The following is a 13,631-nucleotide window of genomic DNA, read 5'->3' as shown; positions in this document are numbered from 1 at the left end:
CTTCCACTGGTGCTCTTACTAGGATATTCATTGCTACCTATGAGGTCAGAGTCCAGGGTCAGTCCATGTATAGTCTTTAGGTAGTGGCTTAGTCCCTGGAAGCTCTGGTTGCTTGGCATTGTTGCACATATGGGGTCTCGAGCCCCTTCAAGCTCTTCCAGTTCTTTCTCTGATTCCTTCAACGGGGGTCCTATTCTCAGTTCAGTGGTTTGCTGCTGGCATTCGCCTCTGTATTTGCTGTATTCTGGCTGTGTCTCTCAGGAGAGATCTACATCCGGCTCCTGTCGGTCTGCACTTCTTTGCTTCATCCATCTTGTCTAATTGGGTGGCTGTATATGTATGGGCCACATGTGGGGCAGGCTCTGAATGGGTGTTCCTTCAGTCTCTGTTTTAATCTTTGCCTCTCTCTTCCCTGCCAAGGGTATTCTTGTTCCCCTTTTAAAGAAGGAGTGAAGCATTCACATTTTGATCATCCGTCTTGAGTTTCATTTGTTCTAGGGATCTAGGGTAATTCAAGCATTTGGGGTAATAGCCACTTATCAATGAGTGCATACCATGTACGTCTTTCTGTGATTGGGTTAGCTCACTCAGGATGATATTTTCCAGCTCCAACCATTTGCCTACGAATTTCATAAAGTCGTTGTTTTTGATAGCTGAGTAATATTCCATTGTGTAGATGTACCACATTTTCTGTATCCATTCCTCTGTTGAAGGGCATCTAGGTTCTTTCTAGCTTCTGGCTATTATAAATAAGGCTGCAATGAACATAGTGGAGCACATGTCTTTTTTATATGTTGGGGCAACTTTTGGGTATATGCCCAAGAGAGGTATAGCTGGATCCTCAGGCAGTTCAATGTCCAATTTTCTGAGGATCCTCCAGACTGATTTCCAGAATGGTTGTACCAGTATGCAATCCCACCAACAATGGAGGAGTGTTCCTCTTTCTCCGCATCCTCGCCAGCATCTGCTGTCACCTGAGTTTTTGATCTTAGCCATTCTCACTGGTGTGAGGTGAAATCTCAGGGTTGTTTTGATTTGCATTTCCCTTATGACTAAAGATGTTGAACATTTCTTTAGGTGTTTCTCAGCCATTCGGCATTCCTCAGCTGTGAATTCTTTGTTTAGCTCTGAACCCCATTTTTAATAGGGTTATTTGTCTCCCTGCGGTCTAACTTCTTGAGTTCTTTGTATATTTTGGATATAAGGCCTCTATCTGTTGTAGGATTGGTAAAGATCTTTTCCCAATCTGTTGGTTGCCGTTTTGTCCTAACCACAGTGTCCTTTGCCTTACAGAAGCTTTGCAGTTTTATGAGATCCCATTTGTCGATTCTTGATCTTAGAGCGTAAGCCATTGGTGTTTTGTTTAGGAAATTTTTTCCAGTGCCCATGTGTTCCAGATGCTTCCCTAGTTTTTCTTCTATTAGTTTGAGTGTGTCTGGTTTGATGTGGAGGTCCTTGATCCACTTGGACTTAAGCTTTGTACAGGGTGATAAGCATGGATCGATCTGCATTCTTCTACATGTTGACCTCCAGTTGAACCAGCACCATTTGCTGAAAATGCGATCTTTTTTCCATTGGATGGTTTTGGCTCCTTTGTCAAAAATCAAGTGACCATAGGTGTGTGGGTTCATTTCTGGGTCTTCAATTCTATTCCATTGGTCTATCTGTCTGTCTCTGTACCAATACCATGCAGTTTTTATCACTATTGCTCTGTAATACTGCTTGAGTTCAGGGATAGTGATTCCCCCTGAAGTCCTTTTATTGTTCAGGATAGTTTTAGCTATCCTGGGTTTTTTGTTATTCCAGATGAATTTGCAAATTGTTCTGTCTAACTCTTTGAAGAATTAGATTGGTATTTTGATGGGGATTGCATTGAATCTGTAGATCACTTTTGGTAAAATGGCTATTTTTACTATATTAATCCTGCCAATCCATGAGGATGGGAGATCCTTCCATCTTCTGAGGTCTTCTTCAATTTCTTTCCTCAGTGTCTTGTAGTTCTTATTGTACAGATCTTTTACTTGCTTGGTTAAAGTCACACCGAGGTACTTTATATTATTTGGGTCTATTATGAAGGGTGTCGTTTCCCTAATTTCTTTCTTGGCTTGTTTCTCTTTTGTGTAGAGGAAGGCTACTGATTTATTTGAGTTAATTTTATACCCAGCCACTTTTCTGAAGTTGTTTATCAGCTTTAGTAGTTCTCTGGTGGAACTTTTGGGATCACTTAAATATACTATCATATCATCTGCAAATAGTGTTATTTTGACTTCTTCTTTTCCGATCTGTATCCCCTTGACCTCCTTTTGTTGTCTGATTGCTCTGGCTAGAACTTCAAGAACTATATTGAATAAGTAGGGAGAGAGTGGGCAGCCTTGTCTAGTCCCGGATTTTAGTGGGATTGCTTCAAGTTTCTCTCCATTTAGTTTAATGTTAGCAACTGGTTTGCTGTATATGGCTTTTACTATGTTCAGGTATGGGCCTTGATTCCTATTCTTTCCAGGACTTTTATCATGAAGGGGTGTTGAATTTTGTCAAATGCTTTCTCAGCGTCTAATGAAATGATCATGTGGTTTTGTTCTTTCAGTTTGTTTATATAATGGATCACGTTGATGGTTTTCCATATATTCAATCATCCCTGCATGCCTGGGATGAAGCCTACTTGGTCATGGTGGATGATTGTTCTGATGTGCTCTTGGATTCGGTTTGCCAGAAGTTTGTTGAGTATTTTTGCGTCGATATTCATAACGGAAATTGGTCTGGAGTTCTCTTTCTTTGTTGTGTCTTTGTGTGGTTTAGGTATAAGAGTAATTGTGGCTTCGTAGAAGGAATTCGGTAGTGCTCCATCTGTTTCAATTTTGTGGAATAGTTTGGATAATATTGGTATGAGGTCTTCTGTGAAGGTTTGATAGAATTCTGCACTAAACCCGTCTGGACCTGGGCTCTATTTGGTTGGGAGACCTTTAATGACTGCTTCTATTTCCTTAGGAGTTATGGGGTTGTTTAACTGGTTTATCTGTTCCTGATTTAACTTTGGTACCTGGTATCTGTCTAGGAAATTGTCCATTTCCTGCAGATTTTCAAGTTTTGTTGAATATAGGGTTTTGTAGTAAGATCTGATGATTTTTTGAATTTCCTCTGAATCTGTAGTTATGTCTCCCTTTTAATTTCTGATTTTGTTAATTTGGATACACTCTCTGTGTCCTCTCATTAGTCTGGCTAAGGGTTTATCTATCTTGTTGATTTTCTCAAAGAACCAACTTTTGGTTCTGTTGATTCTTTCTATGGTCCTTTTTGTTTCTACTTGGTTGATTTCAGCTCTGAGTTTGATTATTTCCTGCCTTCTACTCCTCCTGGGTGTGTTTGCTTCTTTTTGTTCTAGAGATTTTAGGTGTGCTGTCAAGCTGCTGACTTATGCTCTTTCCTGTTTCTTTCTGCAAGGCACTCAGCGCTATGAGTTTTCCTCTTAGCACAGCTTTCATTGTGTCCCATAAGTTTGGGTATGTTGTACCTTCATTTTCATTAAATTCTAAAAAGTTTTTAATTTCTTTCTTTATTTCTTCCTTGACCAGGTTATCATTGAGTAGAGCATTGTTCAATTTCCAAGTATATGTGGGCGTTCTTCCTTGATTGTTATTGAAGACCAGTTTTAGGCCGTGGTGGTCCGATAGCACGCATGGGATTATTTCTATCTTTCTGTACATGTTGAGGCCCGTTTTTTGACCAATTATATGGTCAATTTTGGAGAAAGTACCATGAGGAGCTGAGAAGAAGGTATATCCTTTTGCTTTAGGATAGAATGTTCTATAAATATCCGTTAAGTCCATTTGGCTCATGACTTCTTTTAGTCTGTCTACATCTCTGTTTAATTTCTGTTTTCATGATCTGTCCATTGATGAGAGTGGGGTGTTGAAATCTCCCACTATTATTGTGTGAGGTGCAATGTGTGTTTTAAGCTTTAGTGAGTTTTCTTTTACATATGTAGGTGCCCTTGTATTTGGGGCATAGATATTTAGGATTGAGAGTTCATCTTGGTGGATTTTTCCTTTGATGAATATGAAGTGTCCTTCCTTATCGTTTTTGATGACTTTTAGTTGAAAATTGATTTTATTTGATATTAGAATGGCTACTCCAGCTTGCTTCTTCTGACCATTTGCTTGGAAAATTGTTTTCCAGCCTTTCACTCTGAGGTAATATCTGTCTTTGTCACTGAGGTGTGTTTCCTGTAGGCAGCAGAATGCAGGGTTCCCGTTGCGTATCCAGTTTGTTAATCTATGTCTTTTTATTGGGAAGTTGAGGCCATTGATGTTGAGAGATATTAAGGAATAGTGATTATTGCTTCCCGTTATATTCATATTTGGATGTGAGGTTATGTTTGTATGCTTTCATTCTCTTTGTTTTGTTGCCAGGACGATTAGTTTCTTGCTTCTTCTAGGGTATAGCTTGCCTCCTTCTGTTGGGCTTTACCATTTATTATCCTTTGTAGTGCTGGATTTGTAGAAAGATATTGTGTAAATTTGGTTTTGTCATGGAATATCTTGGTTTCTCCATCAATGTTAATTGAGAGTTTTGCTGGATACAGTAACCTGGGCTGGCATTTGTGTTCTCTTAGGGTCTGTATGACATCAGTCCAGGATCTTCTGGCCTTCATAGTTTCTGGCGAGAAGTCTGGTGTGATTCTGATAGGTCTGCCTTTATATGTTACTTGACCTTTTTCCCTTACTGATTTTAACAATCTTTCTTTATTTTGTGCGTTTGGTGTTTTGACTATTATGTGACAGGAGGTGTTTCTTTTCTGGTCCAATCTATTTGGAGTTCTGTAGGCTTCTTGTATGCCTATGGGTATCTCTTTTTTTAGGTTAGGGAAGTTTTCTTCTATGATTTTGTTGAAGATATTTACTGGTCCTTTGAGCTGGGAATCTTCACTCTCTTCTATACCTATTATCCTTAGGTTTGATCTTCTCATTGAGTCCTGGATTTCCTGTATGTTTTGGACCAGTAGCTTTTTCCGCTTTACATTATCTTTGACAGTTGAGTCAATGATTTCTATGGAATCTTCTGCTCCTGAGATTCTCTCTTCCATCTCTTGTATTCTGTTGGTGAAGCTTGTATCTACAGCTCCTTGTCTCTTCTTTTGGTTTTCTATATCCAGGGTTTTTTCCATGTGTTCTTTCTTGATTGCTTCTATTTCCATTTTTAATTCCTTCAACTGTTTGATTGTGTTTTCCTGGAATTCTTTCAGGGATTTTTGTGACTCCTCTCTATGGGCTTCTACTTGTTTATTTATGTTTTCCTGGAATTCTTTCAGGGATTTTTGCGATTCCTCTCTGTAGGCTTCTACTTGTTTATTAATGTTTTCCTGTGTTTCTCTAAGGGAGTTCTTCACATCTTTCTTGAAGTCCTCCAGCATCATGATCAAATATGATTTTGAAACTAGATCTTGCTTTTCTGGTGTGTTTGGACATTCCATGTTTGTTTTGGTGGGAGAATTGGGCTCCGATGATGCCATGTAATCTTGCTTTCTGTTGCTTGTGTTCCTGTGCTTGCCTCTCGCCATCAGATTATCTCTAGTGTTACTTTGTTCTGCTATTTCTGACAGTGGCTAGACTGTCCTATAAGCCTGTGTGTCAGGAGTGCTGTAGACCTGTTTTACTGTTTTCTTTCAGCCAGTTATGGGGACAGAGTGTTCTGCTTTCGTGCGTGTAGTTTTTCCTCTGTACAGGTCTTCAGCTGTTCCTGTGGGCCTGTGTCTTGAGTTCACCAGGCAGCTTTCTTGCAGCAGAAAATTTGGTCCTACCTGTGGTCCCGATGCTCAAGTTTGCTCTCGGGGTGCTGCCCACAGGCTCTCTGAGGCGGCAGCAACCAGGAAGACCTGTGCTGCCCCTTCCTGGAGCTTCAGTGCACCAGGGTTCCAGATGGCCATTGGTGTTTTCCTCTGGCGTCCGAGATGCATGTACAGAGAGCAGTCTCTTCTGGTTTCCCAGGCTTGTCTGCCTCTCTGAAGGTTTAGCTCTCCCTCCCACGGGATTTGGGTGCAGAGAACTGTTTATCCGGTCTGTTTCCTTCAGGTTCCGGCGGTGTCTCAGGCAGGGGTCCTGCCTCTCCTGGGCCCTCCCCCACGGGAGCCCAGAGGCCTTATACAGTTTCCTCTTGGGTCAGGGATGTGGGCAGGGGTGGGCAGTGTTTGTGGTCTCTTCTGCTCTGCAGCCTCAGGAGTGCCCACCTGACCAGGCGGTGAGGTCTCTTTCCCATGGGGTCTGGGAGCAGAGAGCTGCTGCCGACAAATTTACAATCTAAGTCTTCATCTTAACTATTTGTCTAGCTATAATACCAAGATTTGACTATGGGTATATCTCTAGATTCCCAGTGTTTTCTCCCTCTAGCCATGTCTGTCTTTGATACTGTTGTTCAATGGCCATATTATTCCAGGATATTATCACTGTAACATCCTGGACATGAGGAGTCTGAGAAGTTTAGCCCACCCCACACTGGCAGCTTGACTGCTAATCATCAGAGTCAAATCTTGGGTTGTTTTTGTGCCTTCTTACCTTTCTCTCACTTAATGAATTCACTTTTCCCCTCTATCAAGTAGCAGAGGCTGTGTGTATCTTTAGGAGAGTCATGGTCATATGGAAAAGATGTTTCTCATCTAGCTCAAAGAGTTACATCATCCACATCCTTTCCATGTTAGAGTCATCATTATACATTAAATCCAGATTTTGGCCAAGATGTAAAGAGGGACAGCCAAGACTAAGCTATGAAATGGGCCTGAGGATGGATCATCTCCTGACAGCTGCTAAAATGTCAAGAATAGTCCATGGCACAACAGTGTTACAATCTATCTGTTGAAACAACAATTCTTTTTTGTTCCTTGTCCCCTTTTGATCCATTTGCTTCTAGAAAATTCTAAACACTTGTCTGACTCAATACTAAAAACAGATTGTTTAACAACCACAATCCCAAATAGTATCCTATTTATTTATTTTTCAATAAATTATGCTATGACTGACAAGCTTTTATTTACAAGTTTATAGAAGATTTTAATCTTTTATTAGTTAGTCTCCTCTGAAGGCCTCAAAATATTTCAGAGGACACACTTTTTGCTTATGAAATAGAGATTGGAACTTCAATTATAGATGTTGCTAAACCTTTCTGCATCATCTGCATTATCCTTAAAAAAAATGAAGCCATTGTAAACCTGGCCCAGTGGAATGAGGCTTCTCACTGGGTCTTGGGTGTCTTTCCCAGTGTCCCTTACATTCACTTCTCTCTTATGATCTCACCACAGGTTAAGGCATCCAAGTTCCAATGCTGGGATCTCCCCTACTGAGAGCTGCTTGTTGTGTTAGCTTCTCAGTCCCAAAGAACACCCCATTAGCAGTTTCCTCTGCTTTCTCTTTGCCCCAGGCTTTCTCCTGAAGATCCCAAGAAGTTCTTAGGAAGAACAAGCATCACAGTGAGGCTTTTTATGATAACATCTGCAGATGTGTTGCCACATATCCTCTATGATTCTGCTCAAAATGTCATAACAAATACCACAGACTGTGAGGCTTAAACAGCAGAAATTTATTTTCTCACATTTACAGAGAGTGGAAGTCCAGGATCAAAGTTCTGGCCAATTCTGTGTCCAGTGAGGTCTTGGTTTGTGAATCACAGATGACGGCTTCTGTTCTCACTCCTCATTTGGCCTTCTTTAGAGTCTGTGTACTGAGAAGGATCAACTCTGTGATGTTTCATCCTATAAAGTCTTTAACTTTATTTATTTGTTTCTCTATAAGAGCCTACTTGCAAATGTAGTTTGGGGTAAGGCATTAACATGAACTGGGAGGAAATGGAGACATTAAATCCATGATCCACACTTTTCTGTTATATTCACATCTGAATGTTCACCTCCCAAATTTATGTGTTTAAATACTCATAGTATTTGGAGGTAGGACCTTTGAGTGTGGTTTGAGTTCTGAGCAAAGACCTTATGATGACATTAGTGGCCTACCCAAAGAGATTGTAGGACTGGGGAGATGGCTCACTGGGTAAAGCGTTTGCCTTGCACAGGTGAAAATGTGTGTATAGATTTATTGAACCAATATAAAAAGGTAGGTGACATAGTTCTAGTGTTGGGCAGATGAGAGAGACAAGTACCTGGGAATTGTTGCCTAACTGTCCTACCAAACTTGGTGAGATTTCAGTTCATTGGAAGGCCCTGTCTCAAACAACAGGTCAAAAGTGTCCGAGAAAAGATATGTGACACTACCCTCTAACATTTACCTGCATATGCACACATAAACATATGTACACATGTGTCCTCTCATGTATGTGTGTATCCCACAAGAGAGAGTTCCCTCATTCTTTTCTCCAAAGTGAGGACACAGCATTTTTGAGGTGGCCCTGACCCACGGGAAGAGACTGGTACTAAACACCAACTTTGCTAGCCTCTGGATTTGGGGCTTGGTGCTTCCAGAATTGAAAGAAATAAACTTGCACTATTGAGAAGACTCTAGCTTATGGGGTTTTAAAATAGCAGTTGAAACAAACTAACATACTAGCTATTTGTTGAGCATTCCTGAGTGGACCGATACGGATTGAAGTACACACTCATTAAACCTTACAAACGTATTGTCATCTACAACTACTTTTGGTATTTCTGTCTCTCAGCCTTTCTTATCCCAACTATAATGTACTTCACAGTATTTTAAAACTAGTCTTACTATTAAGGAATTTTCACATTTGTGGTTGTAGTACCTCATACTTGACAGACATGAGTTTAACTAGATAAAGTGGGAGATGAAGAAAATGAGATGATGGTGGGAAGGAACTGACCATTGATCACCTGAACTAGATCATACAAAGAACTTTCTAGAAGCAGCAAGAGAACATTCCTCAGGGATGCCTGCTTGAAAGGCAAGACAGCTAGGTAACTTGTCTAGCAACTCCCTTTAGCTATTGGCAGACCACTCCTTCCAGAAAGATGGACTCCCTGGGATCTTTATCCTCCCTGTGTGTAAGCTGAGCACTATCTCATTTGTAAGAATGGAAGCCCAGGGCACTTGCAAGATGAAGCGACTGGTTAATCAAAGCTCGTGCCAAGAGGACTATGTGGAGTTTCAACAGCTTGGCCTAAAGGCCTCTAATCAGCCCAGTCAGTGGTTTACAATGATTCCTATCTCTAATGATGATAATTAGGATTTACTGAGCTTTCAACCCAGGCCAAGAAGTACACTCAATACTAACATCTGGAACTTCATTTGACTCTCAGAATAATTTGACATGCCTGCTACCACTCTTTTTGTGCATTTTAGGAATGGTAAACAAAAGCTCAATGAGTCTAAATATCTTGTCTTTGTCCATAGTTTTTAAATCCACTGCACCTGAACTGGTACTATCTGACCCTGAATTAGCAGAGGGCTCATTCTTGATTTTTTTTATGGAATTGATTGTGACTTCTTTCTGGAGTCTTTCTGTTTGCATGGACCAGACACCTTCTCAGAGACCCTTGACTAACGGACATTGGATGGCCGGATGTAATCTGTGGCTATGCTAGTTTCAGACAATGTTCCTGCCTTGCATTTAGAATGTTTTACTCCTCATTTCTGTTTCTGTGAGTGACAGGTTCATCCCCTCTATTGTCTCATCATATTTTAGATGGATTGATTGTCCTAAATAATCTTCTTTTTTAAAAAAAATGTCTGAGAAGTGAAATAGTTCTGGGGTAGGGGAAGCAACTAATTAATCAGCACAAATGGTATCATTCAAGGCATTTAAACCTATTTTAATTGTGGGGACCTTCTCCATGTGCTAGTGAGGCAGAGTCCTTGGGACCAAGCAAACATCTGATAACAGATAAACCAAGAGTTGCATCAAGATGTTCTGATCGTGATCATGTGTGCTCTTCCTCTAAGGTAAACTGTCACCATTGCCATTACAGTCTTTTCCAGACAAAAAGAGAGCTACAAGCAATGGTTAGATCCACAGAGAAATGGTGGAGAAGAAACTGGAGCTATAGGGAACAAAGAATATCTATTAAGATGATATTATATTAATCTGGGTGAAAGATTATAGCATGAACTAACATTAAGGCAGCAGAGAAGGAAAGATGTGGCTGCTAAATTTAGAACACATTGACGATTAATTTGACAAAGCCTAGAAACATACCAAAAAAAAAAATAAACATTCTCAATGAGTAATTGTCTAACAGATTGGTCCATTGGTATGCCTGTTAACAACTATTTTGACTGTTACATGATATAAGAGAATTCAGTCCACTATGGGCAGCACCATCCCTACACAGCTAGTCCTAGGCTGTATAAGAAAGCTAGCTAAGCATAAACCTATGAATGATACAGCAAGCAGCTCTCCTCCACAGCTTTTGCTTCAGATTCCTGCTTGAGTTCCTGCCCTGGCTTCTCTCATTGACAGACAGTGACCAGGAAGATAAAATAAGCCCTTTCCTCTTATAAGCTGTTTTTAATTGGGCTGTTTTATCACAGCAAGTAAGAGGGAACTAGAAGAGTTAGGTTATTTGAGTTGAAATACATTTCGGCTACCACCTGTGACTATTAAAAGAGTCCTATATGTGTGATGGTACAATGTGGGAAAAGAAATATTCTACATAAGATTAGCTGTCAGTACTGTAGTGAGCCCATGCCCTTGGGTTATGACCTTCACCAGCAAAACCCATATAGGTGAGAGAGGAAAATGGAAAGAGATTAGAATTGTAGGTTTCTCTTCCCTTGTTATAAGTGTAAGAGAATGTGTCACTAACGGTAACACTGAAATCCTGATAGGGCCATTCCATAAGACTCAGAAAAGCACAGTACTCTAGTCCTAAACTTTTGGCGCCTAAGAATGTTTTGTCTCTTAAGTTGGTATATGTGTTGTATCCAGAAATTTCCCCACTATGATTGAGAACGTTTTGCTAGGCAAGATAATCACAGCACTTGAGAGATGAGGGCAGGAAAAACATGCAAACGTGAAGGCATTCTGAACTACGTGGCTACCCTGTCTCAAGGACAAATCTGTTCATAATTCAAACCCAACTTAGTCATCAGTCTCTGCTCTTGTAAAGTTATGATTCTGCATGTATTCCCCGAGTTCCCTGTCTCACATCAGGTATCCATGGATGTATGGAGAGTTACTATTTTAACTGTTCAGCTTTCTTCTTGTGAAAAGTGGTGTCAATCAAGAGTCTTATGTTTCATACCACAAACTAGAAGTCTTTCATTATGTTTTAAAAATGGGAGTGGGCACACCAATGAAAGAAGGATTTTGCTTACAGTATGATATTCTCTGGGATAGCAGCAAACAGCAGAATTATGAGTCTCTGGTTTCACATTCTGTCTGCATGCATGTGTCTATGCTGGTGCAGTGGGATGAGTCCATGCACTTTGCAGTCAGGAAAAACTCAGCTTGACTTCTGACACCATGCACAGCCATTTTGCATGTGTTACCTAACTTTTCAGTCTTCCCTTCCCTCATCAATATAATCACCTAACCTTTGCCTCATGAAGTAGCTATCCTTCAGAAAGATAACCAGTATTGATTTTTGTTTTGCTTCTGAATTACAAATAGTTCTTATACATTCTGGGGATTAAACTTGCCATATATATTATTTACAGGTGTTGTCTCCATTCCGTGGATTGTCATTTTACTCTGATTGTTTCTTTTGAAATGCTTAAAATTTTATATTGTCCTTATTCTTGACACTTTCCTGCACTATACCCTTTCACCTTTAAGCGTCCCATTGTCCATCTAAACACATATTTCTTCTGACTTTGTATCATTGTTGTGACCCACCCAAGTTCAGTCACTGCTGCCTATACATGCATGGGTGTGTGTAAGTCCATCCTTTGAAATATGGGAATCCTATCAGTGGCCACACTCTCAAAAAGAATGGTTATTTCTCTCTCAGCAACTCTCAACTGCAAATATGTTCATAAAAGTGCGTGGGACATGGAGCTCATCTACCCCATCTATGCTGAAATCTGATCTGGGCTGATTGTATACATGTAACCCAGGCACCTCTGAGTTCCTGGGCATGGTGGTTAGTTTAATACAATCTTTCTCATTTTGCTTTTATTGCTTGAGATTTTGTTTCTGCAATCACAAAACCCTTGCATAAACTAAGGCATGGCATGTCCCCTTCTGTTTCCTTCCAGTTTTATGGTTTTAAAGATTTAAATATATAGTTCTCTGTGCATGTACAAACAGCTATTAGGTAAGATCCTCTACAATGTAGAGTCTGTACTATTAATCAGCCGGAGATACAGATATGGAAAAATAGTATGCAGATTCTTCAAAACTTTAAAAAAATAGAACCTATGACTTAGTACTATCTCTTCTCTATATTTATAAATAATTGAAAGTAAGGTATCAACTGTATACTACAATATTCATTGTAGCCTTAACAGCAGCCAATATATCGAAGGAATCATTGTGAGGTAAGTGCCCACCGAAAGATGAATAAAGAAAATGCAGTAATATATGCATAATACAATTCGATTTCTCCTTTAAAAAAAAACATTGCTGCCTATGATAAGAAGGATAAGACTTGAAGACATTCAAAGTGAAGTAAATGCGGCAAAATGCTGAATGCATGAGTGTATAGTACTTGTATGTATAATAAAAAGATTCTTGTATATATAATAAAAATGATTCACATTCAGGAATATGGTAATTAGCAGGACCAGGGATGGCACATGGACTTGAATTGTTGTTTGCTATTTTTCTCTACACAACACTGAGTCTATAGATAACAAGTATTGTGCATGCTAAAATGTGTCCAGAGAGTAATTCTTTTGTTTTGTTCTTAACACTTTTTTTAAACATAAGCTTCACATATGTTCACAACTAGCAGGATGGCTCAGCACAAAAAAGTTCTTGCCATTAAGACATTATCTGGGATTCATATGGTTTAAGGAGGAAATCAAAGTGACTCCCAATATTTGTCCTCTGACTTTCCCATGTGCACTTCTTTTTTCTTCTCTGACAATAAATGAATAAATGAACAAATATTAAAAATGGTTTAAAAAAACACACATGCTTAAATGCTGAATGGAAGTGGATAAAATTGATTCACTGATTGTAAAGACTCATATAAATGCACACACATGATAACCAAAAGGATCCATATTATAAACCTTAGTGATATCTAGCTGATTCTCAATCAAGGCCAGTCCCTTTGCCTCAAAGCTTTCACACTTAATTCTAATCTATGGCAAACTGGATTTAGGCTGAAATTTATACTAGAATTACAACTGACTTCATTACTTCATAACATGTTTTGCCAGTTTGGAAAAGAAAAGGCAAGGACTGAGTTTATAATGATTTCCAAGGTCATACAGAGATTTGCAATTATCTCCTGTTTTTTATTTCAATAAGGGCAGCAGACTCAAATATAGAAAGACTGGTCTATGCTGCTTAACTAGCCTGGCACTCGTGTTCTATCTAAACTTAATTTGAGATGCAAATAATGAGGCTTTTTAGCCGGGTTTTGGTCAACCTGTTCCTTTGATTATTTTGTTCTCTGTATTATTTGGGGCACAGAGAACAACCAAGGAATGATGTCAACATTCTCTGGTTTAGCTTGCATTTGTAACACGTGTCCGGTGAGGAAGTGGTTGCTCACTGACACGAACAGA

This window comes from Rattus norvegicus, chromosome 14 (genome assembly GCF_021556685.1).
Source record: "Rattus norvegicus strain SHRSP/BbbUtx chromosome 14, alternate assembly SHRSP_T2T, whole genome shotgun sequence".
In the NCBI taxonomy this organism is placed as follows: domain Eukaryota; kingdom Metazoa; phylum Chordata; class Mammalia; order Rodentia; family Muridae; genus Rattus; species Rattus norvegicus.
The sequence above is the reverse complement of the archived record's forward strand: the minus strand, read 5'-3'. Positions refer to the sequence as shown.